The sequence below is a fragment of the Pinus tabuliformis genome, chromosome 7 (genome assembly GCF_031772625.1).
Source record: "Pinus tabuliformis cultivar Carrire ecotype Pingquan chromosome 7, CPIR1, whole genome shotgun sequence".
NCBI classification, from domain to species: Eukaryota; Viridiplantae; Streptophyta; class Pinopsida; order Pinales; family Pinaceae; genus Pinus; species Pinus tabuliformis.
Genome location: NC_142293.1, coordinates 1,563,099,709 through 1,563,106,079, shown reverse-complemented (window position 1 = coordinate 1,563,106,079; position 6,371 = coordinate 1,563,099,709). Strand labels below are relative to the sequence as shown.

General features: G+C 40.7%; 1 pseudogene; it reads left to right on the top strand.

Annotated features, from left to right (window-relative positions):
• The first annotated feature begins 4,874 nt into the window (after nt 1-4,874).
• On the top strand, nt 4,875-5,416 carry LOC149254012 (DNA-directed RNA polymerase II subunit RPB7 pseudogene; annotated as a pseudogene).
• Nucleotides 5,417-6,371: the final 955 nt, after the last annotated feature.

The following is a 6,371-nucleotide window of genomic DNA, read 5'->3' as shown; positions in this document are numbered from 1 at the left end:
GACAAGCTTACCACTTTGTGTTTTATGTGTTCATAATCTGTCTTACATGATTCAAGGATAAAAAATTGATTGGTGGAGAAGCAATTAGTGGTGCAAGAGTGAAGTTACTAGTTTGTTATAAAGATTATGGAGTAATTTTGTAAAATTTTATTTTCAAATTGATTGGTGGAGAAGCAATTAGTGGTGCAAGAGTGAAGTTAATAATTTCTATTTTCTTTCTTTGTCTGGATAAATTTATTTTAACATTGAGTTGATGGAGTTAATTAAATATGAAAAGCATTTTTATTTTTATTTTATTCTTAAGTGTAAAGCTTTTTAAAATGTAAAATTTGAAATATTGTTGGTGGTTAATCTCCAGAACCAATGAAGCTCTGCAATCTTAATGGTCAGGCGGCCATGAGATAAGCGGCGCTAGGAATAACCACACACTGCAGCAAGAGACAGACCCAGAAACCAAGAACTAGAAGAAAATGACAAAGGAGGAGAGGAGGGGAGAGATCTCCTCCTATCGAGACGCGGCAGCATGGGAAGGCCAGGACACCAATAATCAGGTGGGAGAAACAAGAAAACCAAGACCTGTCCTTGGAGCATGATGGCAGGCAGGTAGTAGAGGCAAATGTTTACCATGTGCGACAGAGAAACCAAGATTCATAATCCCAATGAACAAACTGGAGAGACACAGAAGCTATATGAAAGACCACGCGCTCATATGCAAGTTCATTGGAGTATAGCCAACGGAAAAGGATCTCACCAAATGGATCCAGCGAAAATGGCAACCCCGAGGCCACATCGAGCTAAAGCTAGGAGCAAGAGGCTTCTTCACGGTTATATTCTCAAACCTGCAAGATAAAGAAAAAGTTTTTGAGACTGGCCCTTACTTTCATTATAACGCTGGATTGTTTATGAGATACTGGGAAGAATGTTATAACCTAGACAAGGAAAAATTCTTGGCAGCCCCGGTATGGGTTAGGTTATTTGGCTTTCCAATGGACTTCTGGGACCCAGAGATCCTAGAGGGCATAGGAAACATGATATGCAGTTTTGTCAAAATAGCAAAAACAACAAAAAAAGGAAGATACACTTCATATGCTAGAATATGTGTTTACATGAATATCGCTGACCCGATTCCAGACACAGTTGAGTTAGAGTATCACGAAGAGGTCCGGCAGTGAACCCTCGACTATGAACATATTCCATTCAGATGCAGAAGATGTCACGAATATGGACATCTGTTTAAGGAATGCCCACTCAATATAGAAGAAGAGGAGCGCAGGAACAAACAGCAAAGGAAAAACCAAGAAGACGAGGAAGGGTTTCAAGAAGTAAAAAGAAAAAGAAGACAAACAAGAGAGAATACCAGCGAAGGAAAGAAAGAACAACAAGCCCAACCAAACAATACAAACAGCTTTGAAGTCCTACAAGAAGAAGAAGAAGATAATAACGAGACCCAAACAATGGACTATCAGGGGGGAAAAGGAAAGGAAAGCAGCACAAGCCAAGGCAAATCAAAACCCAAGAGGAAAGCACAAAGCGAACTGACAGAGAAGGAGGAAAAGGAAGAGAGGGAGAAGATGGATAACGCTATAATGGAAATAGACACAAGCAGAGGAGAAGAACTAAGTTCAGAAGAAGAGGTGTTGAGGAAACTACTAAATGAATGGAGACACCTGGACGAAAGATTCATTCCAGAAGAGCAAAAAAGACTATACAGAGAAACATTTCAACAGTACCAAGTGAAACAGGGACAAGGGAATATGGAACTGGTAGAACAACTAGGCCTTCAACAGGACAACACTCAAGACCATCAGAGCAAAGCAAAAGGCGGAAAGAAAAGAGGTTGAAGAAACCTACAGGAATCGATACAGATCATGGGAGAAATGCTAGTGAATACAGGGAGGGTAGTACCGCTATCGGCGGTATTCCACCAAACTAGCCAAGCACCCCAATGATAATTACATCTTGGAATATAAGAGGCCTTAATAGTAAAGGAAAACAGAGACACTTAGCGGAAAGGCTAAGAAAATAAAAACCTCAACTAATGCTGATTCAGGAAACAAAAATTTTAGGAAGGAAAATGGAGGAAATCCTAAATAAAATAAAACCAAAATATGAATGCATGTCCATGTTAAACTCACATGGACAGCACAAAGAATAGGAAAGATAAATCATGCAATGCGATTTTTATTAACAATTGATTTACATTTATAGTACAATATCTGACTCTTGGGTTTCAGATCCCAAGGTCTCTTGGACTCCTTAGTCTTTTCGGCTTCCACACTAACCCTTTAAGATTAGGTGTCCAACATTCCCCCCCTTAATCCAAAGGGTTATGTATGAGTCCAAGAAGAGAGCTGTAATACAAAATGTGCAAAAATGCATGGCAGCACTAGGCTGAATGTGCTCTATGAAATGTTGGTAAAAAAGGGCGGTGGTTTAAGGATGACCACCAACACTGGAACGCTTAGTGCAGTTCCCGGAACTCTTCCAAAACTGGCAAGAAACTGAAGTTTTCTACTAGAGGAAGTGTTCTCAATCTGTGATGGTTTAAGGATGACCAACAACTCTGGAATGCTTAATGCAATTCCTGGAACTCTTCCAAAACTGGCAAGAAGCTGGAGTCTTCTGCTAGAGGAAGTGTTCTTAATATGTGATGGTTTAAGGATGACCAACAACTCTGCGATTCCTGGAACTCTTCCAAAATTGGCAAGAAGCTGGAGTCTTCTGCTAGAGGAAGTGTCCCAGATTGCCAACTGAAGGCATGTTCAAGCATCTTTGTCTCTGGCTACAACTCTGAAACTGGTGTGGCAGGTTGTGGCTCAGGCTCGCTTGATGTGACTTTGAAGCTTGTAGATGACCATCATTTCCCCCCCTGTCAGATACAAGGTGAGAAGATGGAGAAAACTCAACTGCAAGACTGTTCAATACTCTGGAACAAGTTCTGACATGTGTTTGGAATATCTTCTTGGCTGTTGATGCCCATTGCCAAGAAGCGATCCATCCAAGATGAATCTTTGTTCTTGCAGGACGTTTGTTTTTGAAGCATCTGTTTGAAGAATGGCTGGTTTTATGACAGTGCTCACATGGATGAAGATCAAAACAGTGATCTTTCAAATGGCCAGCTCGGTCACAGTGTTGGCATTTCACGATCTGTTGTTGTTGTTGTTGTTGTTGGTGTTGCTGTGGAAGAGGGGCAGAGTCTGGAACAGCTGAAGCTGAACTGTCATGAGGAGCAGGTGAACTGTCATAAATGAATCCAACACTCTGAAACTGAATGGGCTTGGCATAGTCTGGAATATGAAAGGACAAGTCCTTGTCATATCCAAGACCAGTTCTGTGCTTGTTGTGGACAAGCTGTTCCCAAGGTCTGATGATGGGCTTGGGAAGTGCAGACTTAGTTTTTGCATCTGCATGTACAACTGCTGCTTTATTGGGTACTGAATCTGAATGAACTTGAACAATATTGACTTGCTATTTATGGGAGTCTGCTTCATTGTTCTGAACAGAAACAGGTTCAGAATGATGACTCCACTGCTGTAATTCTTCCTGCTATAGCTGTGATTCAAGCTGCAAAAACTCTATCTTTTCTTGTGCATATTGCAGACATGTTTGAATGTCTGAAAGAGAGGCTTTTTTAATTTTGATTGTGCTGTTAGCAGTGGACATGATTAGAGTTCTCAATAATTCTAATATTCTTTCAAGCTTAGCCATTTTTCTACACCTTAAAAATCTCCAAATCCCACAGAAAAATGTAAGCTGCTAAATATCTTCAAGTTGCACAAGAGAGCCCTATAGCTTAAAGGGAAAAATCAACCAGAGATATCTTGAAACTGTCAAAATTATACAAATATCACCAGACTTTCAAAGATTCTGTTCTTTTAAATTCTGTAGAAATTTCACAGCAAGAATGAGAGGCTCAAAGTCCTTCCAACACAGATACAATAGATATGTTTCACCCTTAAAATGCTCAGGTATACCAAGATACACTTTGTAAACAACTCACTACCTTATACTCTATCTGCTCAGAATGATGAAAGCACTCTCGCTATTGTCTGGAACCCACTGACATGTCTACTTTCAATGATGTTAACAGAAGGTGGGAATGAGAACTTCAAAGCCCAAGGTATCAAAGAATTAGAATGTTAAGCATAGAGCACATTATTCCGAGGCATCATGAGTCTGCAGAGCACTGAGAAAGAAGTACAGAATTGACTTTGAAAAGCAAAAGCTATGGTTGACATATCAGACAGAGGAATATATGTTGATATCTGTGTCGAGATACAACAAGAAGTCAATGCCCATCAAAAGGGACATGGGGATGTGTGAAATTCCGTTAGCCCGCATTTCATTACTGCCCTTTGTTGGGATAGAACGTATTTTAATTCGATATGTGAGCTCCATCTAACAGTCTGGAGTTCCCTGGTGTTATGGCATCTTGTCTCGGGATTCCAGGATAACATGGCCGGGTTGTGACCGAGCACTTTATAATACGAATGATGCTTAACACTCAAAAGCCGCTATTATTTCCCTCACATATGAACTGTTGCCACTATTCCCAAAAATAATAAATTACAAACAAAATATTGGAAACAAAGTTTGTATCAAGCGCCAACGATATCATCTTCACTTGAATCACTTAGTTCTGGTTGCTTTGCGATGCGTCTAGCATCAAGACCACTGATATACTTTTGCGCAGCTTGGACATTTTCCATGCCTTTTGTTAGCTGGAAAACATGCAGAGCATAGCGTTCTGCAGCAAGTCGTACAGGTGTGCTTTCATCCCTCAGATATTCTGCAATCGCCAGTCCCAAGGTAGGGAGGTATGAAATAACAGTGAGAGCATTCACCTTTGCAACAGACGGTGTTTAAACCCCGGAATGTTTTTCCACATAGTGCTAGAGCGGAATATGCAGCTGCATCCCCGCCACTTCGGGCCTCACTTGCGCGACAAGCTCGTCTCTAAGCTCATGCAGGATGTCGAAGGAACTTGTAGTGGTCGCTATGGATTCGTAGTTGCAATAACTGGTGTCGAGAACATTGGAAAGGGACTTATTCGAGAGGGGACTGGATTTGTTACATTCCCAGTCAAATACCAGTGTGTGATTTTCAGACCTTTTAAAGGGGAGATTTGGAAGCTGTGGTCACAATGGTGAATAAGATGGGATTCTTTGCTGAAGCGGGACCTGTTCAAATCTTTGTTTCTAATCATATGATACCAGATGATATGGAGTTCCAAGCTGGAGACACTCCTAGTTATACCACTTCTGATGGATCTGTGAGAATACAGAGAGACACTGAAGTGCGACTGAAAATTGTTGGTACTCGTGTTGATGCAACATAAATTTTCTGCATCGGCACAATTAAGGACGACCTGGGAAGCTCTTGCTGGCTTTGCGGAAGTTGTGAAAATGGAACCTGAAAAAGCAGAATGGGGATTATGGAGATCAATTAGGTATCACTATATCTACTGCCCATGAGCATGCAAATGCGTTTCAAGATGAAATCTTAGAGGTGTTGTGTTCATTTATTGAGACAGGAATATGTGCCAATAGAAATATCTTTTTATCATGTGAAAGGCGAGGAATAAGGAAAGCTGCCGTCCGTTGGAGAATGCTTCGATGGAGAAAACGCTGCTATGATGCGAATATGATGGACAAAGGCGTTTTTCTTAGAAGAACAGTGCAAAATGGCAGAGACATAATGCGGATATGATGGGCAGAGGGGCGTTTCTATTTCCTGACACCATTCGACCAACTTTCTCCCTTGCCTGTCATAACAGCAGCAAAACATGCAGCGCCACTGTAGCTTCCGCTCCCATCATAGCTCAAACCTGTCAGGAATCCAAAGTTCAAAACGCACAGAGACCAAATTGTATTTTTTTTTTTCAGGAATAAAACAAAAGGAAGAAGAGACGAAGCCCGGCAGATGCAATTCAAAAGTCTCAACTGTAAATCGGGATTCGAAACCACCATATATCTCTCTACTCTGTTTATGAAACACTGACACTGAAGACAGAGCGTTTATTGTAGGTTGGACAGAACATTAACCACACCGCCTTAGTCGCTGCCCAAATGCAGAAAGCAACCAGATTCTACAACGTTACAATTAAAATATCCTTCCAAACTGTCAATCTCAAAATCCGAAAATAAGTATCCACCGTCCAATCCTAATTCGAATGAATGCAAATAACTGGAGACACAGGGATGCGCATTTTTTTTTTTTTTTTTTTTTTTTTTTTATGGAATTCACAATGCATTTACGGCCTTCGAAATAATTCAACACATCATTGACAAAGCATAGTTTACGGTCTTTAAAACTCATTCAGCGCAAAAATACATACACACATGTTGTCACTACACCATAGGTTATCAGTC